Genomic DNA, 26,298 nt, shown 5'->3' with positions numbered 1-26,298 from the left:
CCCGTGTGTGTGTGTGTGTCTATGAAGGAGAGAGACAACGAGATGGAGGCTGAGAGACTTCTGTTCTGGAACTACAAGATACTCTAAGCACATCCTGTATAATTTCCTGCCCAGTCCTAGAACCAGCCGTTTATCCAAGGGGCCCTTGTTACTTTTATTGGAGAACAGTATTAAAAACTAAGATCTGGGCACTAGGTGTGTTTGAACCTGAATTTTTAACAGTCTCACCAGCTATTTAATGAAACCAGAGTTAGAGAACCTCTGCTCTCAGTTTTGACTCCCGTCGCTCAAGTATCAGCATACCTCAGAGGTACTGCAGGTCCGATTCCAGACCACCACAATAAGGCCAATCATAGGAGTTTTGTTTCTTTCCCAGTGCCCATAAGTTATGTTTACACTATACTATAGTCTATTCAGTGTGGAGTAGCATAATGTGTTTAAAAAAAAAAATGGGGCTTCCCTGTTGGCGAAGTAGTTGAGAGTCTGCCTGCCGATGCAGGGGACACGGGTTCGTGCCCCAGTCCGGGAAGATCGCACATGCCGCGGAGCGGTTGGCCCGTGAGCCGTGGCCACTGAGCCTGCGCGTCCGGAGCCTGTGCTCCGCAATGGGAGAGGCCACAACAGTGAGAGGCCCGCGTACCACACACACACACACACAAAAGTACATATGTTAATTTAAGAATACTTTATTGCAGACTTCCCTGGTGGCGCAGTGATTAAGAATCCGCCTGCCAATGCAGGGGACACAGGTTCGAGCTCTGGTCCAGGAAGCTCCCACATGCCGTGGAGCAACTAAGCTCATGCGCCCCAACTACTGAGCTTGCGGTCTAGAGCCTGCAAGCCACACGTACTGAGCCCGCGTGCCACAACTACTGAAGCACGCGAGCCTAGAGCCCATGCTCCGCAATAAGAGAAGCCACTGCAGTGAGAAGCCCACGCACCGCAACAAAGAGTAGCCCCCACTCGCCACAACTAGAGAAAACTCGCGCAGCAATGAAGACCCAATGCAGCCAAAAATAAATAAATAAATAAAAGAAATAAGAGAAAAAAGTCTTCAAGTATTGGGAAACTACAGAACACTCTTCTAAAATAACTCATGGGTCAAAGAAAAAAATCAAAAATGAAATTATAAAAAACAACTGCTGGGCTTCCCTGGTGGCGCAGTGGTCGGGAGTCTGCCTGCGAATGCAGGGGACACGGGTTCGAGCCCTGGTCTGGGAGGATCCCACATGCCGTGGAGCAGGTGGACCCGTGGGCCACGGCTGCTGAGCCTGTGCGTCTGGAGCCTGTGCTCCACAACAAGAGGGGCCGCGATGGTGGGAGGCCCGCGCACCACGATGAAGAGTGGCCCCCGCTTGCCGCAACTAGAGAAAGCCCTCGTACAGAAACGAAGACCCAACACAGCAAAAATAAATAATAAATAAATTACTAAAAACTCCTACCCCCAACATCTTAAAAAAAAAAAAAAAAAAACTGCTACTCATTTACCCAAGGAGTACAGAAACATGGAAAATTCAGATATACAGGAAAAGGAAAATTAAGTTGATCCATGATCCTACCAATCAATCCCATTCTGTTTGTTTCTATTCAAATTTATTTTTCCCTTTTAAAGATTAGATCATTCCGTTTTTCAACAATCCTCTTGTTGGTGGCACAGCACTTAGTGGTATGGCATGAACATCCATTCACGTCAACGGATATTTTCCTACAGTTGTATCTTAAATGCCTGCGCCATAGACCATTGAGACCAGAATGCAGTCACCCACCTGCCCTGGTGTCGGTTATTAGGTGGTTTCTCACATTTCACCAGGAAAAACAATGCTGCAGTTAACTCGCTTGCAGTTCACTGCAAGATCTCCGTTAATTTGTACAGATCTGCCTTAATTTCCTTAATTAAAAAACCCAGAGTGGAATTGGCTGGGAGAAAGGACTTAAACTTTTCTAAGATTTTGCATTGTGCATTTCTGGATTGCACTTGCAAGTGTGCTGTTGATGTTACCGTCATGAAGTCCTGCCTGTCGAGTCACTCTGTCCTGGAAGCTCTCAGACTGTTGCTGTCCCCTCCCTTACCCCCCAAGTGTGGCTTCAAGATTGGGTGCCGCCCTGGAGGTGTGGCCTGACCAGGGTCCCTTCTCCCCCTCACCTGGTGCTAAGCCTGGTCTTCTCTGCGAGTGAAGCTGCTGAAGTTGGGGTTCTCGGCCAACTCCCTGAGTTGGACTCAGCTGCTGAAGTTGGTCCGAGGGTGGTAGAGTGCTTCCGCCCGGGCTCCGATGTCCCCGGATGTCATAACCTGTGCTTTCTCCCTCTGTCTAGACCTGGGGCTAGGCGTGCTCAAGGTGCCCAAAGAGGCTAACGAAGGAGGCAGGGCCACGTCTGGGAGCACAAGGAAAGGAAAGCGGCAGCACAGGTCCCCTCAGAACCCACTCCTGGACTGCAGCCTCTGCGGGAAGGTGTTCAGCAGCGCCAGTCCTCTCAGCAAGCACTACCTGACCCACAGCCAGGAGAGGAGACACGTGTGCAAAATCTTCAGCAAGGCCTTTAAGCGTCAGGACCACCTGTATGTAGGAGTCTGGTCGGGACGTCTGTTCAGGGGGCTGCTGGGGGCTGGGCGTGCTCCTGGTTCTTTTGCATCCCATCCCATCCACCTGCACCGCCCCCCACCGTCGGGTGTCCCAGATGTGTGCGACCTGTGCTCCTACCACGGTCAGTGTTTGTCGGGGCAGGGCCTACACTGCCCCGGACAGCCCGCCCTCCCCAGCCTCCAGATTCACTGCAGTGAGGAGAGCGCCGCTGCGATTTGCAGGCAGGACCCATGTGCTTTCAAAACACACTCCAGAGGCAATTTTGTCATGGAGGGAGTTGGGCTAACTGTGTAGAGAAAGTTTCAGAGTCCTTGGTAGGTGTCTGAGCAGAACAGATATGCACTCCATGAGGAATATATGTTGGCATAACACCAGGGCGTGAGGGGTTCTGAAATGCCTGTTTCTAGAACATGGCAATGCAGTGTTCACTCTCTTTTTTCCTCTTTTAATTCCACCTTTTATTAACTCGATTTTTTTTAAACTTGACTTTCAAAAGCAAGCTCAGTGTAAGAGGAGCAGAATTCCGTTTCTTCTTCATGTCTTAGAAATGATAAGCTTTTCTTGCTGCCGAGGGAGGAGAGACAGACTTTCAAACTGAGAGACTCGTAAGTGGGAGAGGACGATCCCTTGCATGTTTACAGCTCCCCCAGCCTTTACTGAGCCTTCGATGAATCCCGCTTTCATTGTATCCTCTCCCCTCTCGCCATTAAGGATGGGAAATGATTTACTCCTGTCACAAGCTGGTAACAGTTAGGGCTAGAAAGTGGGTCTCCGGATGCCCTCTCTGCTGCTTCCCTCAGATGGAGGCCAAGGGTCCACGTTTGGGAAAGGGTTTCATTATTTACTTGGTTCCATTGATTAGAACCATCCGGAGTAGGATTGTTGGGAACCCAGAGGGTGATTTACCCATTTGTTTATATTTATAATATATTAATGCAGGTATAAGTATGATGTAAATATAATACATACTTGCATTCGTTTATATTTGCAGAAATTATAGGCACATTTGGCTTTTTGTTGTTGTTGCTGTGGGGCTCCCAGGTAGCTGTCTAGAGGACTCCTGTGGGAAGGCGAAGACTCCTTTGTTCAAGGAAGGATCATCCCCAAGTTAGCGTTTCCTTAAGTTTGTTCTCAGAACTCTGGTTCTCTGCTTCTCGGGGATGCTAAAAGGGTCTATTTTAAAAACATGGTTTTGTGGGCAAATAAGTTTGAGAGACATGGAAAGTTCAACAGATATCTCTTTATCTGCTCTGTGGCTTTTCAGTTTGCTCCTAGGAACCTCCAAGAAGTAAAGAGTGTTTTTCCCAAACTTATTTGCCAGCTGAGCCCAAGTCCTCAGGGAGCAACTCTGGAGACTGGTGTTCCTTAGGAACCCACTTTGGGGAACTCTGACTTGGCTCCCACTGATTTTTTTAATCTCAGATTAGGGGTTTGCTTAGGGGTGAGGGCAAGAGCTCCCCCTTCCAGACGGCTTTGGCCGTAGCAGGGGTCTTTCCTCATAGGGTCTGAGCACAGTTTCTGAGTTGCGATGCTGCTGCCCCCTGGGGACACGCCTGGGCTCCTGCAGTGGGTGACCCACGCCGAGACACCCACTAACTTTCTCCTCATGTGATTCCAGGACTGGGCACACGCTCACCCACCAGAAGTCCAAGCCCTTTGTGTGCATTGAGCAGGGCTGCAGCAAGAGCTACAGCGACTACCGCTCCGTGCGCCGGCACTACGAGGTCCAGCACGGCCTGTGCATCCTCAAGGAGGCCCCTCCGGAGGAGGAGCCCTGCGGGAACTCACCCCATGTGCACGAGGTGGCCTGCCAGCCCGCACCCGCGAGCCTGTGGTCCCTGGTGCCCCCGGAAGCCCCATCCCCCATCTCCCTCTTGTCCAACCGAGACCTCCTGCGCTGTATCGTGAGCAGCAGCATCTGCCAGAAGATCCCTTCTCCCGGGCCAGCCCTGGGAGGGCCTTCAGACAGCGGCGAAGGGAGGATCACGGCCTGTTCCTCCCTGCCCTCGTCAGGGTCCTCCTCCTGCGGCCCAGCCAGCACCCCGGCGGCCCCAGGAGCCCTGGGCACTGAGGTTCCCGAGGAGCCCCGGCCCCCACGGAAGGAGCCTGCCATGGACGTGTTCACAGCCGTCCACTCACGGGCAGCGGAGAACAGCGGCCCCGACCCAGCCGAGCCGGAGCTGCCGCTGCTCCAGCCCCCATCATCCCTGGAGGGCTGGCCCGAGGGCGCTCCCTGCCCGCCTGCCTGCCTCTGTTCCATGGCCAGACTGTCCCCGCCAGTTCCCAGCCATCAAGCCACAGTTTCCAGTGGCTCTGAAACCTGTCGGGCTGCCCTAAGAGCAAAGGAAACAGTATGTTTGTCGTCCACAAGCCCTCTGCAGTGCCGTCCCGGGAGGGTTCCGAGCCGGGCCCCGGGCTCAGCAGCGACTCCCCTGCTGGGGAGCCCTCACCCAGCCAGTGCACCGGTCTGGAGGACACGCCGTCTTTCCCTCCCACGCTCCTGAAGGCCCAGGGGGAGGCCTCGGGCGACCCCAGATATGTCAGCACCAGCGGGGAAGACGACTCCTGGGCTTCCAAGAAGAGCAAGTTCGACTGCGACTCCTTCTCGTGGCAGAACCCTGGTGAGCCTGGCACCCAGGACGGCCAGAAGTCCAGCGGCCTCCCGTCGGATGCCACACCGCTCTTCCAGCAGCTGGTCCTGAAGTCTCAGGAGTCTCTGGTGAGCCACGAGCAGATGCAGGTGTTCCAGATGATCACCAAGTCCCAGCGGATCTTCTCCCACACCCAGGTGGCCGCCGCCTCCTCCCAGCTTCCCACACCCGACGGCAATCGAGTTGCCCTGAAGTCACTGCAGGGGCCGTGGCCACAGCAACCCCCACCTGTGGCACCCACTGTTGACTCTCTCCATGCTGGCCCCGTGAACCCTGATCCAGAGGGATCCCTAGCCCGCAGGAGAAAATCCACACCCGCTTTACCCACAGAGCCCTCCCCCAGCAGCGTGAGCCAGGACACAAAGGGAAGACCAAAAGTGGCTGCTGCTCCACCTGCCCCCACGGCGGCGTCCCTGGACCCTCCTGGAAACCCAGACATCTCCTCTCTGGCCAAGCAGTTGAGATCCTCGAAAGGGACCTTGGACCTAGGGACATCTTCTCCCTCGGGGCCTGCATCAGACCCAGTTAGGAGGGGAGGAGCCATCCAGAGCCCACCTCCCAGGGAAGCAGGCCCAGGCTGAGAATGGCACGGCTTCCGGGGCCACAAAAGGTGGAGAGGGCCCGGCCTGCTCCTGGGGCGGAGGCTACAGGCTCTTCTCTGGCAACTCCGGGGCCCAGCACTTCCGGAAGGAGAAAGTGAAAATGGATATTTGCTGTGCAGCTTCTCCAAGCCAGGTAGCCATGGCCTCCTTCTCGTCGTTGGCCGGGCCTCCAGCGGATCCCCCCTGGGACTCCAAGTCCAAGCTGATGATACTCAACAGGATCCAGGTACCAGGGCCCTCTCACGGGACCTGACCATGCGGGGGGCAGAGTCTCGTCCTTACCTGAGTCCGTGTTTCTGACTTGTCCAGGCACTGTATTTAACCTCAGCAAATCCTCAGATGCAGTTTGTTTACAGAGGGGGGAATGAAGGTCCAGAGAAGTGATGGTTCCTCCCATCACCCTCCGCCCTGCAACACACACACACAAAACAGAACAGGGCTTTAGAGTTGTCAGAGACACTTTGCATCATGTTTCTTCACTGAACTTTTTCTGTTTGCTTTCTTTCTGCCTTTCGCTTCCTTTTGGATTTGCCTCCTTCACTTCTTCAGAGAATGTAAAGGCAGAGCTCCTTTACCCTTGATATTTGTACGTGAAATGCTGTGTCTATTCTGGTTGTGAATCACAGGTCCACAAGTCCGACTTGGCCCCTACTGCAGGCCTGGCACTGGTCCGCCCTTTTGGAGCAGCTTGGGTCCTCCCACATAGTGCCCACGAGGTCCTGGGCGCAGAGAGCTTGGCCACGTCTCTTCGTGATGTTCCGAGGTCCAGCATCCTTCCTGTCGCACCACAGCTACCTCCTCCTTTTTTTTTTCCCCACAGCTTTAATATTCACGTGCCATCTAATTCGCCATCTTGAAGTGCACCATCCAGTAGTTTTTAGTTTGTTTACGAGGTCGTGCTCGCATCGCCACTCTTTGCCAATACACTTTCATCACCGCAAAAAGAAACCCCACACTGTTGGTTGTCACCCGCAATCTCTCCATCCCTCCCAGCCCCTGGCAACCATGCATCTACTTTCTGTCTCCATGGATTTGCCTATTCTGGACACTTCATGTGATTGGAATCCTAACGCTGCGTGGCCTTTTGTGTCTTTTGCTTCTTTCACTTAACCTGATGTTCTCAGAGTTCCTCTGTGCTGTAGCACGGGTCAGAACTTCACTCCTTTTTATCGCTGGTAACTTGTGCATTGTTTGGAAACACCATATTTTATTTATCCATTCATCAGCTGATAGATATTTGGGTTGTTTTCCCTTCTTGGCCATTGTGATAATGGTGCTATGAACATTTGTGTACAGATTATTGTTTAGACATATGTTTTCATTTCTCTTGGGAAATACCTTGGAGGGGAATTGGTGGGCTCTAGGGTAATTCTATTGGAGGAAGTGCCAGACTTTTCCAAAAAGCTGTGCTGTTTTATATCCCTACCCAGAGTGTATGAGGCCTGCAGTTTCTCTGCATCCTCACCAACACTTGTTACTGTCCAGTTGGTTCACCTTAGTGGGTGGGAAATGATAATCTCATTATAGTTTAATTTGCATTTCCCCGATGGCTAATAATCCTGAGCATCTTTTAATGGCCATTTGTATATCCTCTTTGGGTAAGTGTCTATTCAGACTCTTTGCCCATTTTTAAATTGGGTTGTGATTTTATTTTTGAGCTGTGAGAGTTCATTATGTATCACTGATACAGAAATATACATAGTCCCTTATCAGATACATGATTTGCAACTTCTTTCTCTTATTCTGTCTTTTCACTTCTTGATGATGTCCTTTGAAGCACAGAAGTTGTAAGTTTTGATGAAGTCCAATACGTCTGTCTTTTGTTTGGTTTTGGAGTCATCCAAGAAACCACTGCTTACTCCAGGGTCACCAAGAATTATACCTGTGTTTTCTTCCAAGTCTTATAGTTTTCACTCTTGCATCTCATTTCTGATATGTTGGCTCAGATGTATTTTCGTCTTCAGGGTGGAAATATCTACCGGCTCCCCAACCCGATGAAGGAGGAGAACATGGCGGGTGGCTGGTAAGTTCCGAAGCCCCTCGGGAGAACTCTGGTGGCTTTGATGTGCTGGCCCTGGGTGAGCGAGCTCTGGATGCTTCACTCCTGAAGGGGTGAGCACCAGGCCACGGAGAATCGGGGGCATCATGTCCATTTCTTTAGGGTTCGTCCAAAGCTGTCAGAGGATCAGTGTTTGGGGACGGAGTCCCATTCTCCCTTTCTTCCCCACAGGAACCAGCACAGTGGTGGTCCCACAGACTGGGCAGAGCCAAGGAGCACTTACGTCTGCAAGAATTGCAGCCAGATGTTTTATACAGAGAGAGGGCTGAGCAGCCACGTGTTTTCACAGCGACCAGTGGCCGTCACCTCGAGGGAAGCAGGAGCCCCAGGTGAAGGGGCTTGAAGCTGCCATTCATCTCAGGATGGAGCCGTCCTCCTGCAGGGAGCCTGGCTGGGGGCCGGGAGTCAGGGCTGTGCTGCTCTGGAGGGGCCCCTTGCTCCCTACGTACTGTGTCTCTTAAAGGGCTGGCTCTTCTCTGTGTGTAGGTGTGTGGCATGGAGTTTTGCAAGCCACCAAGACAGGTGCTGAGGCCAGAGGGGGACAGGCAGAGTTCCCCGGGAGGCAGGAAGTCCTTGGACAACATGACCGCAGCCCCTTTGGTGGTCCCAGTGTCGGTGCCAGTGGCTCCAGCAAACCATCCCCCGGGGAGCAAGGTGGGTGCACTTCCTTCCGGCTGCTTTCCAGCTGCCAGTGGGAGCTGTGAGAAAAGCCCCCAAATCCTGACTCCAGAAGAGCTTGATTTGCGTGTTCCTTCATCCCTTCAACCTCCAGTGAACTTCCTTTGTGTCTGGCCCTGTGCTGGGCAGGGCTGGGGACACCGCAGCGACCACAACAGGCCTGCCCCCGTCTCCTGGGGCTCCCAGCCCAGCGGAGTAGATAGACCCATCCCCGGACACTGACGACCCAGAACGGGCCGGGCTGGGAGAGGGAGCTGTAGGAGCCCCGAGGGCACCAGAGACCCTGCCTGAGGAAGGGGGTGTTGCAGCTGAGAGCTGGAGGATGAGGAGGGGTAAGATGGGCAGAGAGGAGGGGAGATTGCGTGGAGGTAAGAGAGAGTGTAGCAAGCTCAAGCCGTCGTCTCTTCAGCCTGTGCTGGAAGACCCCACCTGGAGAAGTCCATGCTGGACTCGGGTACGGGGTGCATGGAGCCCACTGTTTGTCTCGCAGGAGCTGCTGTCGTTTTGAGGGCAACAGGTTTTCCTTTTGTCATGCTGTTGCATCCGTCTGGCCCCCACACTTTAAGTGCCAGTCACTTTAACAACGGACATGAGTTTCCAAAATGGTCTGAGTGAGGGCCTCTCCTTGGGGGGGGGGGGGTTGCCTGAGAAGGCCCCAGCGTCAAATGTCGCCCGGCTTAGGGTCTGGAGTCTGGCTCAGGCGTGGTGGCCCTGCCCGGCTTCCTGCACTGAGGACTCTGGGCATGGCCATGCTGGGTGTGCATTTGGCTGGTCAGTACCCTTTCCCACTCTCAGGCCATCTTGAGGTCTGAGCTTTGGGGCCGGTGGCCTCAGGTGACCCCCGTGGTTCTGAAGTCTCTTCTTCTCCAGGGACAGGAGAAGGACGGGGAAGAGAGAGACTGCAAGGAGAGCAGCCAACACAAGAAGCGGATGAAGCTCCTCCGGCCCAAGGCACTGCTCATCCCTCCTCCGCCCTCCATGTCTGGGGAGCCGGGCCCGGGAGGATGCCGCCAGAGCTGCCTGCGCTCGCCCGTGTTCCTGATGGACCACCTCCTGAAGGGACTGTCCCAGTGACGTCCCTACACACCGCCCCCGATGCTCAGCCCCATCCGGGAGGGCTCTGGGCTGTATTTCAACACTCTCTGTTCCACATTCTGCCCGGGCCCGTCCCGACAGGCTCATCAGCGCCATGCTTGGTGAGTGAGCTTGATCACCCCATGATGGGCCTGCGGGGGGCCAGACCCCCGCCCCCTGTAGAATTTGGTCCATCCATTCTCTCTGGCCTACGCCTGGGTCTGCTCTGGGGGTCCCGTTGCTGTTCAGAACTATCCCAGGACCATCTGGGACCAGCAGCCTTCTAGGTGCTTATAACTTTGTAGCCAGAAAGAAAATAGACGCCATTTAGCCTAACCACCCTTCTGCCTGCCCTTTCGAGTAATTGTTTAAACAGCTTTATTGAGGTATAATTCACATGCCATATGAATCACCCATTTAAAGTGTACAGTGATTTTTTAGTGTATTCTTAGGATTGGACACCCATCCCACAATCTAATTCTAGAGCATTTTCATCACCCCAGAAGATTATATCCACGAGCGGTGACACACAGGCCCTGTAGCCCCCAACTCCTCAGCCCTGGGCAACCACCAGTCTACCAACCTACTTTTTCTACGGGTCTCCCTATTCTGGACATTTCATGTAATTGGAATCATAAAATACGTGACATTCTGTGTCTAGTTTGTTCACTTAGAATAATGTTGTCAAGGTTCATGTTGTAGTATGCATCAGTGCTTCATTTCTTTCTATGGATGAATGATATTGAATTCTCTGGATAGACAACATTTTATTTATCCATTCATCAGTTGACGAGCATTTGGGTTGTTTGTGTCCTTTGGCTATTGCAAACAGTGCTGTTAAGAACATTTATGTGTAAGTTTTTGTTGGACATAAGTCCTCATTTCTCTTGGGTATATAACTCAGAGTGCAATTGCTGGGTCAAAGGGTAACTATGTCTAACCATTTAAGGAACTGCCAGACTGCTTTGCAAAATGGCCGGGTCATATTAAATTTCCACCAGCATTGTATGAAAGTTCCAGTTTCTCCACATCCTTGCTCACACTTCTTAGCTGTCTTTTTTATTACACCCATCCTAGTGGGTGTAAAGTGGTAGCTCATTGTGAGGTGTTTGTTTGTTTGTTTGTTTTGTGGTACGTGGGCCTCTCACTGTTTGTGGCCTCACCCGTTGTGGAGCACAGGCTCCGGATACTCAGGCTCAGCAGCCATGGCTCACGGGCCCAGCCGCTCCGCGGCATGTGGGATCTTCCCAGACCGGGGCACGAACCCATGTCCCCTGCATCGGCAGGCAGACTCTCAACCACTGCGCCACCAGGGAAGCCCTGTCTTGCTACCTTTGTGGAAAGTCAGTTGACCATAAATGATTTGAGATGTTTCTTCTTTTTTAATACAGATATTTTACAGCTATAGATTTCCTTCTGAACATTGCTTTAGCTACATTTTGTAAGTTTTAGTATGTTGTGTTTTTATATTCATTCACCTAAAGTATTTTCTAATTTATCATTCCACTTCTTATTTAATACACTGACTATTAAAGAGTGTGTTGCTTAATTTTCACATATTTGTGAATTTTCCAAATTGCTGCCTTTTATTGATTTGTACTCTAATTCTCTTTTGGTCAGAGTACATACTTTGTTTCTTTTTCAATTTAATTTATTTAATTTATTTATTTTTTTTTGGCTGTGCTGTGCGGTTTGCAGGATCTTAGTTCCCCCACCAGGGGTCGAACCCATGCCCCCTGCAGCGGAAGCGTGGAGTCCTAATGACTGGACCGCCAGGGAATTCCCTTAAATTTATTTTAAAATTTAAAATTTATTGAGGCATGTTATATGGGCTAGAATCCAGTCTGTCTTGAAGAATGTTCCATGTGAATCTGAGAAGAATGTATTCTACTGATGTTTGGTGGAATGCTGTATTTTGTCTGTTTTGTCTAGTTAGTTTCAATTTCCTTGTTGATCTTCTGCCTAGTTGCCCTATCCACTGTTGAAAGTATTGAAATCTCCAACTATTATTTTTTAATGGTTTATTTCATCCTTCAGTTCTGTCGTTTGTTGCTTGGTGTATTTTGGGGGTCTGTTTTTAGGTGTGTATATGTTTGTAATTGTCACATCCTCCTCACGGCTTGACCTTTTATCATTAGGATGTGATTGTGACATCATTTGTCATTATTACAATAATTTTATCATTATCTCTAGTAATATTTTTGGTTTTAAAGTCTAATGTGCCTGACATTCATATAGCCATTCCATTCTCTTTTTTGGTTGTTGTTTGCTTGGTATATATTTTTCTCTTCTTTTACTTTCAGCCTATTTGTGTCTTTGAAAATAAAGCATGTTACCTCTAGACACCATTAGGTGGATCATGTGTTTTTTATCCAGTCTTACAAACTCTGCCTTTTGATTGGTTTGTTGAATCCCTTCTTGTTTAATGTTATATTGATATGGTTGGATTTACATCTGCCATTTTGCTTTTTATTTTCTATATGTTACATGTCTTTTTCTCCCTCTGTTCCTCCTTTCCTGCTTTCTTTTGTATTAAGTGAGTATTTTCTAGTGTGACATTTTAATTCCGTTAATTTTTCACTGTGTCTTAGTCATTTCTTAGTGGTTGCTCTAGGACTTAAAATATATGTCTTATCAGAATCTGTTAGGATGTGTAATAACTCATTAACAGTGAAATATAGAAACACTGCTCCTATCTAGCTCTATTCCTTCTAACTCTTTTGCTATTATATGTGAGAGACCCAGTAATACCTTACTGGTCATGTTTCTTGCTTTATATACTTTTATTTCGTGTAAAAACACAGAATAAAGGAAAACAAGCATGATTTATAGAGGTTGTTATATTAACCTTCTTATTGACCATTTCTGATCTCTTCATTTATTCTTGTGGATTTGAGTTACTGTCTGAGGTGATATTCCTTTACTCCAATGCAGCTGTGCTCCTTGTGCAGTTACTGTCACATATATTATATTTCTATATGTTAGAGGCCCACAATACATATTGTTTTATGCAGTTATTTTTAAGGCCATTAAAAAAAGAAAAGAAATATGTAATCATAGTGATTTTTATAGTTACCCATATTTACTAGCGCTTCACTTTTTTTTTTGGTTTGGATTCAAGTTACCATCTGATGTCATTTGCTTTCAATCTGAAGGACTTTCTTTACTATTTATCTTTATTAGGGATATATAATTCACATACCATACAATTCATCCCTTTAAAGTATAGAATTCAATGGTTTTTAGTATATTCACAGAGCTGTGCAACCATCACTACCATCCGTTTTCAGAAATTTTCATCATCCCCAAAAGAAGCCCTGTACTTATTAGCAGTCCCTCCTTTCCATCCTCCCCGTCCCCAGCCATGGGTAACGACTAATCTACTTTGTCTCTATCGATGTGGCTATTCTGCATATTTCATATGAGTGGAATCATACAGTATGTGGTCCTTTATGAATGCCTTCTTTTAGTTAGCATGATGTTTTTAGGTTTCATCCAAGTTGCAGTATGTATCAGTACTTTGTTCCTTTTTGCGGGCTGAATAATATTTCACCTTTAATATTTCTTGTAAGACAGGTCTGCCAGCAACAGGTAGCCTCAGTTTTTATTTATCTGGGAGTGTCTTTATTTTACCTTCATTTTTGCAAGATAATTTGCTGAATATAAGATACTTGGTTAACACTTTTTTACTTTCAGTAATTTGAATATATTATCCCATTGCCTTGTAACCTACATCGTTTCTCTTAAAAAGTTAGCTGTTAATTTTACTGTAGTGCCCTTGTATGTAACAAATTGTTTTTCCCTTTTTGCTTTCAAGATCTTATCTTTATTTTTGCTTTCCACATTTTGCCTATGTTATGTCTGGATGTAGAGCTCTTTGTGTTTAATCTTTCTTGGAGTTTGTAGAGTTTGCTGGATATACATATTGTTTTTCATCAACGTTGGGAAATTTTCAGCCATTAATACTTTAAATATTCTGTCCCTTTCTCCCCTCTTTCTGGTACTCCCACTACATATATATTGTTGCATTTAATGACATCTCACATTTCTCTGAGGCTCTCTTCACTTTCCTATATTTTTTTCTCTCTGTTCTTCAGATTTCATAGTCTCCATTGTTCTATCTTCAGGTTTGCTGATCATTTCATTTGCCAGCTCAGATCTACTGTTGAGCCTTATTTTGGTTATTGTACTTTTTTAACCCCTGAACTATTTCCATTTGGTTCTTCTGTTTTTTGGCTGCATCACACAGCATGCAGGATCTTACTTCCTCTACTAGGGATCACACCCATGCCCCCTGCAGTGGAAGCGTGGAGTCTTAACCACTGGACCGCCAGGGAAGTCCACATTTGTATCTTTTTAAAAAATAATTTCCATCTCTTGATGGCATTTTCTCTTTGATGAGAAATTTTTATTTTATCTTACTTTAATTCTTTAAGCATGGGAGCCAGGGGAAGAAGAAGCCCCCATCTCCTTGGCTGCACCTACCTGGGTAGAGCTTCCTTTACAAAGAGCTGGGGGCTAGGTGGGTAAGGGAGTGGGCCATGGCTCCAGTGCCACAGACTCTCACTGTTCTTCCCGAGATTTAGTAGATTTTCTTGAATGAGTATTTCTTAAAATGCTGTATGCCTTTAGGACAACTTGCAGACTTTAGCTTACTGTTCTTTTTTTTTTAATGATTTTTGTCAGTAAATCTGTTGTTTTGCCGAGTTCCTTACTCTACTTTTTCAGAAGTCTTATCCCACTTCCATGCAATCTTTTTATTTTATTGTGATGTGAACAGTTAATCTGTGATCTGCCCTTTTAACAAATATTTAAGTGTGCAATACAGTATTGTTGACTATAGGTACAATGTTATACAGCAGATTTCTAGAGCTTGATTAATTGAAACTTTATGCCCATTGATTAGTAACCTCCCATTTCCCACTGCCCCAACCCCTGGTGACCCCTATTCCACTCTTTGATTCTATCAATATGAATTCAACTACTTTAGATACGTTATATAAGTGGAGTCATGCAGTATTTCTCTTTCTGTGACTGGCTTATGTCACTTAGTATTATGTCCTCAATGGTCATCCATGTTGTTGCATATTGCAGAATTTCTTTTTAAGGCTAAATGGTATTTCATTGTATGTTTATGTCACATTACCTTTATGTGCTCATCTGTCAGTGGACATTTAGGTTGTTTCCACATCTTGGCTATTATGAATGGTGCTGGAGTGAACATGGGAGATATCTTTTCAGATATCTTTTTGAGGTCTTGACTGCAGTTCTTTTGGATGAATACCCAGAAGTGGGTTTGCTGCATGATATGGTAGTCCTACTTTTAATTTTTGAGGAAACTCCATACCATGCAATCTTTTTTTTCCAATTTTCAATTTTATATTGGATTAGAGTTGATTTACAATGTGTTAGTTTCAGGTATACAGCAAAGTGATTTTGTTATACATAATCACATATCTATTGTTTTTTAGATTCTTTTTCCATATAGGTTATTACAGAGTATTGAGTATAGTTCCCTGTGCTATACAGTAGGTCCTTTTTGATTATCTATTTTATATACAGTAGTGTGTGTATACCATGCAATCTTGAAGAGCCTGCTTTTAGCTGCTCTGGAAAGGCAGGCAAAAAGGGCCTCATGGGTCAGTTGTAGCCAGTCTCCTTGAGCCTCTTCTTTGGGCGTTTTCCAGATCACATGGACGGCTCTTTTGGCATCAGTGTGGTGAAGGACAACAGCAAGATCAGCACTGAACCGTGAGTTGGAACAGACTTAGAACCTGAGGGTCCTTGCAATGTGGGGATGCTTTTACCCTCCTTGCATTCCAGTGTCGGTTTTTCCCAAGGGAGCCTTCATCACGGGAAAGTCAGGTCTAGACCCAGAACCTCTCTAGGAGAGAAGTGGTGGATTTCTCCAGGTGTTTCCCCAATATTCCTTCTGTCCAGACATACCATAGTTGGATGTCTGCAGACAGAATGCCCAGCACCCTGGGGTTCTAGATAGAATTGGTGATGGCGCAGTGAGATACTGTTTTGTAGCTTGGATGTTACCTTGGATACAGCAGAATGCCAGGTATCAGCACATACCTCCCCTGTCCTAGACCCCAAACGCCTGAAGCCAGAAATCTGGCGAAAAAGCAAATTGGAGGAAGGAAGGAAGTATCCCTCAAGAGGTCTCTGGAATACCAGAGCGTGTCTACTGGGCTGATGAGCACTCCCTGTGTCTGAGAGATGGCCAAAAGGTGGGTTCCACAGCCCTGGTGAGCAGGGCTCACCGCACATCTCTCTTGTATTTCCCATCTTGGTCACACACATATGCCTTTTATGTCCGTGTGTGTGGCCTCATTTCAGACACATCAACATAGGGAGCCAGTTTCAGGCTGAGATCCCAGAGCTCCAGGACAGATCACTGGCTGGAAGTGACGAGCATGTAGCTACTCTGGTCTGGAAGCCATGGGGAGATGTGATGACCAACCCGAAGACGCAGGATAGAGGTGACTGAGACTTTGGGGCCAGGTTCCTGAGAGCCCTCCTCCATGTCCAAGGGGTTTCTCCTCCCAGTTCTCACCTTGACCAAGAAGCAGTGATCCCCAGGCGGGGGTGGGGTGGGCAGAGCTGGCCTTCAGCGCAGGACTGCTTTGCTGTGCTGCAGTCCCTTGCCCCACCTCTCCTCTCACCCAGTAGCTGGGCAGGCCATCCAGAGCAGGTGCCAGGAGCAGGGTTTCTGCCCATCCTCCTTGTCCCTCCCTTCCCTCAGCCTGCTTGTAACAGAGAGGTGAGGGAGATGGTGACAGGAGCCCCCCACCCCATCTGTGCTGTTGGGGAGGTTTCCTCTCTGGCACTTGCTGACCCTCTGTGTCTCCTCTCCTTCTCGCTGCCGGGCTGCCTGCTGGAAACAGTGACCGAACTCTGCAACCTGGCCTGCTCCAACGTGATGCCGGGCGGGGGCACCAACCTGGAGCTCGCTCTGCACTGCCTGCATGAAGCCCAGGGCAACATCCAGGTGCGGTGCAGGCGAGGGGGGTGCTCAGAGGAGCTGTGGGAAGCTCCCTGCTCTCTTAGGGCCAGGGGCTCTAGGCGCAAGACACGTGCCTTCTACCTGGGGCTTTGCAGCTCACGAGAACCAAAGGCTGGCCACCCACCCTTCTCCCTGGTCGCTTTGGGACTGGTGGTGTCCTTTTGAACGTAGGGGAAATGCACACATACGGGCTCAATCAGTTATTTCTCTGGGGTGACAGCAGAGCACCAGGGTTCCTCCAGCGTTACCTCATCTCAGCGCAGCACTGGGGAGGCGGTGCCTAGCAGAACCAACTCAGGGCCTGCATTAATCTGGTTTATTTACTGAACATTGACTTTTGGATTAAAAATGGTGTATGCAAACCTCTGATGCAACAGAAATGCCTCTGCCTCCTCCAAGGACCCTCCTCACAATCCTGAAGTTTAGACAATGAAGAAGTCCAACTGTGTGTAGTGGGAGAGGAAGTCACGTCACCCGAGTTGGAGACCCAAGAGTCAGGGCTACATGGTGCTTTTTCTCAAGCTGAGAGGCAGTGGCTGGCACGTGGTGGGTGCTCAGCAGAGTAATCAGCACACGTTTACTGGGTCCTCCTGATACCTGGTGATGTCATGGTATCAGGCTGGGGCCAGCTCAGGGGCCCATTCTTGGTTTAATGCTCTGCTGCCACCATCTTGAAATTCTTAATAGTTTCTGAGCACAGGGCCCCGTGTTTCCATTTTGCGCTGGGTCCTGCAAACTGCATAGCGAGTCCTGACCGGGGTTATGCTGTTGAGCAAGACAAATGCCCCCTCTTTGCAGGGCTTACATTTTAGGAGAGTGAGCACATGAAATACATTTTTTAAAAGTGATAGATAATGATGAGTGCTATGAGGACCATAACATGGGGTAGGGCGGGGGCAGTGCCGCTCCAAATGCTGCTCCCTGAAGAAATAAGGAGCTTGTGCCAGAATAAGTCCACACACTGTTTCGTCATCAAGTAAATCTTGCTATGAAAAAGGTAACGTCAGCTGCACTCAACAGTCCGCTTAGTGCTGTAGGCAATGTGTCCCAAGTGGTTCACAGCTGGTGGCCAGTCCACAGACCGACCACACTTTGAGTCGCCCTGGGGTAGGGGTGGCTTTAGGGAGGGCTGCACATATTTTCTGAATGGATGAAAGAATGAAGGTGGGCCTCTACCTCACCTTCCCTCCCTCAGAGAGTTGCCCACCACTCCTCTCGTTCCAGGTTGCCCTGGAGACCCTGTTACTGAGAGGACCCCAGAAGCCACGGACTCACCCTCTCGCCAACTATCACTACACAGGTAACGAGCGTGGCTGCCCGCGTGGTTTTGGCCTGGCTGAGGCCCCTGCGAGCCAGTCACTTTCCATGGCAAGCTCTGCACGTGCCTCCCGGAGTTCTCTTGGGGCCTACACCTGCCCTCCCAGAAGGGCCCGTCCTCTCTGGGGGACTCAGTGGGTGCTGTTCTCTAGTTGGATCCAACCTTCCCCTTTCCACTGGTTCCCTCGTGGGCTCTTCCTGGCCAGAAGGGGGGTGCCAGGTTGGGGTGGGCTCAGGTTTCCCAGTTGAGCACTCCAGCCTTGGAGTCAGGCAACCAGGGGCCCACGGCTGCCCTTGGCAAGTCTCTTAACCAGAGGAAGCCTCAAGTTGCTGCACCTGTCAAGTGGGGATGGTAATAGCCCCTACCTGCTAAGGTTTTTGTGAGGATTGTGTGAGATAAAGCAAGTAAGGGGCTTAGCAGAAATCTTGGCATATAAGTGGCGCTCAGTGGCCTGAAAAAGGAGGGGAGTCTGCACTTCAGCCGTGGCTGTGGTCCCAGAAGGAGAAACAGCCTTCCTCCTCTTGGCTGTTTCTCCAATAGGTTCGGACATCTGGACCTCCATGGAGAAGAGGCTCTTTAAGAAGGCGTTCTGTGCCTACAAGAAGGACTTCTACTTGATACACAAGATGGTAAGGCGAACATGGCAGGCTGGTGTAGACAAGGCTCCTTCACACGGCCGAGGCGCTAGAACTGCAGGGCCTGTCAGGGACGATACTCTGCTCATGCTGTGAACAGTTGACAACTACAATGCCATTGCTTGGAACAACCTGAAACGGTACAGAAATGAATCCCATGTTCCAAATAAAGCCCTCCAGACCCCTCCCCACAATCCTACTTCTGATTGATAACCTGACAGGTATTTACTGCCCATATGGATTTTACACACCTATATGCACTTTCTCAAAAAAGGATGACATCATATACTTAATATCCTGCTGATTAATTTGCTTTTTTTTAACTTGATGTACGCAAAATTGCACATAATCGAAGTGTAAGATTTAATGTTTTTGACATAGTTATACACTTGTAAGACCACCACCATGATCAAGATAATGAGAGTATCCTTCACCCCCAAAAGTTCCCTCCTGCCCCTTTGCAACCCTTCCTTCCTGCCACCCGGGTCCCTAGTCAACTCTTGTCTACTTTCTGTCACTCTAAATGAGTTTGCATTTTCTAGAGGTTTATATAAATGGAATAATCATACAGCATGTGATCTGCTTTGTCTGGCTTCTTACACTCAACCTAATGATTTTGAGATTCATCTATGTTGTCATGTGTACCCATAGTTCATCCCTTTACTGTTGAGGAGTATACCACTGTGTGGACGGACCACCGTTCATTTAATCATCCACCTGTTGGTGGTTTCCAGTTACTGATGACTACAGATAAAGCTGCTCTGCACATTTACATACAAGTCTTTGTACGGACATGTACTGGGTTTTTTTGTTTGTTTGTTTTTTTTTTTGCGGACACGGGGTTGGGATTATAAATACCTAGGAGGGGAATGAGGGTAACTTATAGTAGATGTATGTTTAACTTTTTAAGAAACTGCCAAACTGTTTTCCAAAGTGGCTCTACCACTTCCCATTCCCACCAGCAGGTTATGAAAGGTCCAGTTGCTCCACACCCTCGTCGACACGTGGTATGCTAAGTCTCTTTAATTTTAGCCATTCTAATGAGTGTACAGTAGCATCTGACTCCATTTTCCTAATGACTAATGATGCTGAGCATCTTTGTGTTTTTTTGCTCTATGTGCACCTTCTCTGGTGAGCTGTCTGTTCATATCTTTTGCCTCTGTTTTTATTGGAGTGTCTGTGTTTTTATTGAGCTGTAGGAGTTCTTATTTTGTTCTGAACACCAGTCCTTTATCCAGATATATGCTTTGGAAATATTTTCTCCCAATATGCCATTTGTCAGTCTTCTAACAGTGTCTTTTGAAGAAAGTTTTAAATTTTGCTTAAGCATAACTTACTAGTTTCTCTTTTATAGACTGTGCTTTTCGTGTTGTATCTAAGAAATCTTTGCCTAACCCAAAGTCACAAAAATTTTCCCCTATGTTTTCTTCTGGAGGTTTTATAGTTTTAGGTTTTATTTCTAGATTTGTGATCCATTTTAAGTTTATTTTTGTATGGGGTGCGAGGTGAGTTCATTTTTGCATATGGATATTTATTCCAATACCTTTTGTTGGAAAGACCATACTTTCTCCACTCAGTTGCTTTTGTACCTTTGTTAAATATCAGTTGGCCATATATATATGCATCTACTTCTGGACCCTGTATTCTGTTCCATTGATCTGTTTGTCTTTTATTAAGCTATTCCCATACTGTCTTTATTACTGTAGCTTTATTCTAAGTCTTGAAATTAGAAAATGTTAGTCCTTCAACTTTGTTATTCTTTTTCAAAGTTATTTTTTGTATTCTACATCCTTTTTAATTCCCTATGAATTTTAGAAATAACTTGTCAATTTCAAAATAAAAATTCCTACTAGGAACTTGATTGGTACTGTTTTTGACTCTATAGGTCAACTGGGGAGAGTTGTTACCTTAACAATATTGAGTCTTCTGACTCGTGAACAGGGTATATCTCTCTATTTCAATCTTTAATTTTTCAGCAATGTTTTGAAGTTTTCAGTGTACAGTTGTTGCATACTTTTTGTCAGATTTATTCCTAAGCGCTTGGTTTTTCTCTGTTTTGTTTTTGGGTTTTTTTTTGCGGTACACGGGCCTCTCCCCATTGTGGCCTCTCCCGCCGCAGAGCACAGGCTCCGGACGTGCAGGCCCAGCGGCCATGGCTCACGGGCCCCGCCGCTCCATGGCACGTGGGATCCCTCCAGGACCATTGCACGAACTCGTGTCCCTTGCATCGGCAGGCGGACTCTCAACCACTGCGCCACCAGGGAAGCCCAGTACTTGTGTTTTTTATGATGTTATAGAGTTCTTTTTTATTTCAGTTTCCAATGGTTTGTTGCTACTATGTATAGAAATAAAATTGATTTTTATATTGATCTTGTGTTCTGAAATGTTGCCAAACTAACTTACTAGTTTTGGTAACTTTTTTGTGGATTCCACTGAATTTTCTACATAGACAGTCATATCATCTGCAAATAAAGACACTTTTCTTTCTTCCTTTCCAACCTGGATGCCTTTACTTTTTTTCTTGCCTTTTTGCACTCTAGAACCACCAGTACAGTATTGAGTAGAAGTGGTGAGAGTGGAAATCCTTGTGTTGTTCATGATATTTGAGGGGAAACCACTCCACCGTTAGCTGTAGGGATTTTGTAGGTATCATTTATCAGGTTGAAGAGAAGTTCCTTCTATTCCTATTGTGCTGAGACTTTCCATCAGGAATGGACATTGGATTGTATCAAATGCTTTTTCTGCACCTATCAAGATGCTCATATGATTTTTCTTTTAAGTTTAATATGATGAATTACATTGATTTTCGATTGTTAAACCAACCTCACGTTTCTGGGATGAGCTCCACTTAGTCATGGTATATTGTCCTTTATATATATATATATATATATATATATATATATATATATATATGTATATATATGTGTGTGTGTATATATATATATATATATATACACATATATATACATATACATATATATATTGTTGGATTCTGTTCGTTAAAGTTTTGTTTAAAAATTTTCATCTATGTTCATGAGGGACATTGGTCTGTAGCCTTCTTTCCTTGTAATATCTTTGTCTGGCTTTGGTGTCAGAGAAATGTTGAACTTATGGACTGAGTTGGGAAGTATTCCTCCCTCTTCAGTTTTTTGGAGGGCTCTGCCTAGCTGTCGCATAAGGCTATGAGGTATCCACCACGTAAGGACACTCTGCTTTAATTAGTCCCTGTCGGTAGACATGTGGCTCCACATGATGTCACAGTGAGCGTCCTCGTGTGTACCTTTGTGTGCGTTTTCCTGGAGAGAAGCCTTCCTGGTCCAGCCTTGTTGCTCAGAGCGTGCAGAGCTTAGATGGTTTTGACTCTGGTGGCTTCTCTCTGAACTCCTTCATCCCCAGGAGGACTTTGTGATTCTCTGTCCCCCGTAGCAGAGGAGCATACGAAGCCGTAGGGGAGAGACGTTTCAGGAGGGCTTTCAAAAAGTGGCGGCTGGCCCCATGGGGAGGGGATTTAGGGCGTCAAGGCCATACTCACTGCTACTCCTGAGGCACTGTCCTTAGCCAGCTTCTGTCTTCCTCCACTAGGTCCAGACAAAAACAGTAGCCCAGTGTGTCGAGTTCTACTACATGCAGAAGAAAATGATCGATTTTGACTGTGGCCGAGCCCCAGTGCCGGAAAAGAGGGTCAAGAGAGAGCTGGGTGAAGCAGACAGGACAGAAGCAAAGGTAGAGGGTCTCGCGGTAGGGCTTCAGGAGTTCAGCACGGATCTGGATGCCCGGTGCTCATCCAAGCTGGGTGGCGGCGGGGGGGTGCACCCCGCGACGTCTGGATGCTCTGGACACCTGCTTCTCCCTTAGAAGGGCGGCGGGGCGGTCAGCACCCTTTCATCACCTCTGCCCCCTCTGCAGGTCACTCGTAGCCCTCGGAGGAAACCCAGCCACCGTCCAACCCCCGAATTACAGAGGCCTACTGAGAGTTCCAGGAGGGAGTTCATCCCCAACTCCAGCCCAAACACCAGCTCGAAGCGGACCCCTGAGCTGCCGGGGAGCAGCAAGGGCCAGGGCTTCTTTCCCTGCCAGAAGTGTGAGAGGTACCGCCCTTTCCCTAGATGCTCCCACACCGCCTGCCCTCAGCCCTCTGGGGTGCCCCCCTCAGGGCTACCCGCCTCCCCCTGCTCTGACCCCTGTGTCCTCTGGTGCCTCCTCAGGGTGTTTGGCAAGATCAAGGGTCGGAATGCCCACATGAAGTGGCACCGGCTTCAGGACCACGTGGATCCCACCGTCAGGGCAAGGTGGCCCGTGGAGCCCTTCCAACTGTAGGAGGAGGAGGGCGAGCTAGGGGCTGGCATCGGCCCTCTGCGTGGGCAGCTAGTTGGGATGGGCACCTCCAGCCCTGTTGCGTCTCCTTTGTTGTTTCTGTACGTTTTCCCTTGTATATAGTATTAAATTTGTTTCTTAAGAAGCTGTCTTCTGGCTTCCCTGCCTGTTGATCCAGCGAAGGCTTTTGAGCCCCTGCTGCTCCCAGAAGCCACAGTGACTGAGTCCCTGCCCTGGAGGAGCCTCATACATTAATGCAGCCAGCATTTATCAAGCACCTGCTGTAGCTGTGCCAGACAATGCCCAGTCCACGTGATGGGGACATAGTGATGGAGGGACAGGCCCCTCCCCTCACAGAGCTTACATTTTAGGAGCGGGAAGGTAGGAGTGATAAAGCAGCAAAAAGGTGAGTTTAGATATCTATAGTGCATATGCTTTGGGCCGTAATAACAGAGGAGTCAGCGTAGGTTTAAGCTCTCAGGACACGTGGTGGTGCCAGTGGCTCCACGGTGAAGTCCAGGCCTGCCAGCAGTGGCCAGCGTCTGCAAGTCGGCTGCAGCAGCAGCAGCAAGAATCCCCTCTTGTACGCGGAGCACCCAAACCTTCGGAGGGTGCAGGGCAGAGAGCAGCTCCCTCCCTTCCTTGTTCCCCTTTTTAAAAGTGAGGAAAGCTTGTAGCAGCGCCCAACGGAACGCCCCTCACGTCTCCTCGGCCAGAACTGTAGCCCGTGCTCTTTCTGAACTGATCCGTGGCAGTGGAAAGGCAAGTGGCCACCGTTATCCCAGACCCTCAAGATTTGTCTCCAGGACAAAAGCATAAGTTGTGTTCCCCCCAGTTCCAGGAGTGGGGAGAACCAGTGTGTTCCCTCAAATTTGTTGTCACCCGATCCAAACTGGAATCCCATTTGCCAGGAAAAGAAGAGGAAGCAGAAACGGCCACTGGGGAGTCAGACCTTGTGTCCACCACAAAGTGACGAGGAAAGTACAGCAGCGGGCCAAGTCCGAGGGAGTGACGGAGTGGCAGACGCTGGCAGGTGGATGGCACGGGAGTGGGAAGCCACACTGAGGATGCTGCTGAGGCTGAGACCCACTTCCAGGCCCCGGTGAGGCAAAGCACAGACTCTGCCACGGGAACCAGGGGAGGCTGTGCAAAGCTCTAGCTGCTGTGTGGGGGCCGTGGGCGGCAAGACGGGAATCCTGGAGAGTAGCTGGAAGGCTCTCAGCGGAGATGGTGGCCTGGGCTGGAGTAGCAGTGAAGAGGCCAGAAGCGCAAGGATTAGAGATCATGTTCGAAGTAGATTCAGACTTGCTGATGGGTCTCACGTCACAGGGAGAGCTGGTAAGGAAAAGGACAGATGGAGGTTGGCAGGGCAGGTTGGGGTTTGAGCAACTGAGTAGATGCTGTTAACTGAGATGAGGAAGAGGGACACCTCAGAGGATTGATGGCTTAAGACGTGATTGTGTCTGTAACTATGTGCTGCCTTCGGAGGGACTGGCTAGGGGAGCAGGGCAAACGCTGGTGTCAGGAGGCTTCACAGAAGGGCCAGGTTTCAGCTCAGTCCATCTGAAAAGACGGGGAGGGAGGAGGAGCAGAGGAGGAAGTTGAGTTGGAAGCGGTGCGGGCACTGTGGTTGGGGAAAGGACTCTGGCATCAGATGAACCAGAATCTACAGCCTGGCTCTTCTTCCTTCTTTGCCACCTTGGGCAAGTCATTTGCCCTGTTTGAGTCTCAGTTTTCTCATTCTGTAACTGGGATGGAAAATGCCTACCCACATATATCTGGCTTGTTTGTTTGTTTTTAATACCCTTTAACTTTTTGTTGTTGTTTTGCTGTGTTGGGTCTTCGTTTCTGTGCGAGGGCTTTCTCTAGTTGCGGGAAGCGGGGGCCACTCTTCATCGCGGTGCGCGGGCCTCTCACCGTCACGGCCTCTCGTTGCGGAGCACAAGCTCCAGACGCGCAGGCTCAGTAGTTGTGGCTCACGGGCCTAGTTGCTCCGCGGCATGTGGGATCTCCCCAGACCAGGGCTCGAACCCGTGTCCCCTGCATTGGCAGGCAGATTCTCAACCACTGCACCACCAGGGAAGCCTTGATGAGAAAAATGTAAATCGGATATTGGCAGGTGCCCCGTATGACCTGAGCACTCATGCTGTTGCTGTCACCGTGTGGGTCCCATGCTCCATAACAAGTGAAGCCCGATGACACTGGAAATGAAAGTCTCTGGCTTCATGGTCGGGTGGTATATTAGTTATCTATTGCTGCATAAGAAATTAAGCTGAAACTTAACAGCTTTAAACAAATGGAAACTTTTACAATAGTGCTGCTTAGAGGGGCAGGGAACCCAAACTGTTTGTGGTTATCCAAACTCACCCCCATCTTATCTGGCAACCACAAGTGGGTGGTCCAGAAGAATTTCTGAATGTAAGAAGAGAGTTGGGCAAAGGTTTCTTGTGAATTACCTCCCTCCAGACAAACTCCACCCCCAGAAAACTGTTTTCTCAACCCCAAATTATCTGCATCGTAATCATCTAGGGGTCCTGTAAAAAATGCAAATTCCTGTACCCCACCACAGACTTTCCTAATCTGAATCATTGGAGGTAGCGCCCTGGAACTTAAATTTTTTAAAGAAACTTTCTTAGAAGACTAGTTTTTAGATATGCATAAAAGTTGGGAAGATGGTACAGAGAATTTCCATATACCCCACACTCAGTTTCCCCTATTCTTATCTTACATTAGTATGGTACATTTGTTACCATTAATGAACCAATATTGCTATATTATTATTAACTAAAGTCCATCCCTCATTCAGATTTCATTAGTTTTTACCTCATGTCCCTCTTCTGTGCCAGGATCCTCCCAGGACACCACATTACATGTAGTTGTCACATCTCCTTAGGCTCCTCATGGCTGTGACAGTTTCCCAGACTTTCCTTGTTTTTGTTGACAGCTGTGAGAAGTCGTGGTCAGGTATTTTGGAGAATGTGCCTCAGCTGGGGTTTGTCTTATGTTTCTTATGATCCGAGGGGGAGGAAGACCACAGAAGTGAAGTGCCACTGTCCTCACATGGTATTCAGGGTGCACAGTATCAGTGTGACTTGTCACTGTTGACGTTAACCTCCACCACCTGGCTGACAATGTTTGTCATGTTTCTACGCTGTAAACTTAGTCCCCGCCCCCAATACTGTCATCTGTGGAAGGAAGTCACTGTGCACAGTTCATGCGTAAGGTGTGAAGAGTCATGCTTCAACTTCTTGAGGGCAGAATAGCCACATAAATTATTTGGAATCATGCACGGCCATTTATTTCTTTGTTCAGTCATTCATTTATATCAGCATGGGCTCACGGAGATTTTATAGACTGGGTTATTATCCAGTGC

At 48.3% G+C, this 26,298-nt stretch overlaps 1 pseudogene across 1 annotated transcript; it reads left to right on the top strand.

Annotated features, from left to right (window-relative positions):
- Positions 1 to 1,786: 1,786 nt before the first annotated feature.
- Positions 1,787 to 26,298, top strand: LOC309797780 (zinc finger protein 541-like; annotated as a pseudogene). The gene is made up of 14 exons: positions 1,787 to 2,557; positions 4,201 to 6,061; positions 7,800 to 7,858; positions 8,066 to 8,223; positions 8,381 to 8,548; positions 9,443 to 9,768; positions 15,334 to 15,397; positions 15,992 to 16,134; positions 16,540 to 16,643; positions 17,883 to 17,958; positions 18,517 to 18,605; positions 22,194 to 22,334; positions 22,518 to 22,699; positions 22,817 to 26,298. The product of its transcript is annotated as a zinc finger protein 541-like (transcript).

This window comes from Mesoplodon mirus, assembly GCF_964341445.2.
Source record: "Mesoplodon mirus genome assembly, contig: HAP1_SCAFFOLD_973, whole genome shotgun sequence".
NCBI classification, from domain to species: Eukaryota; Metazoa; Chordata; class Mammalia; order Artiodactyla; family Ziphiidae; genus Mesoplodon; species Mesoplodon mirus.
Note: the sequence above shows the minus strand (reverse complement) of the source record. Positions and strands in the feature narration are given on the sequence as shown.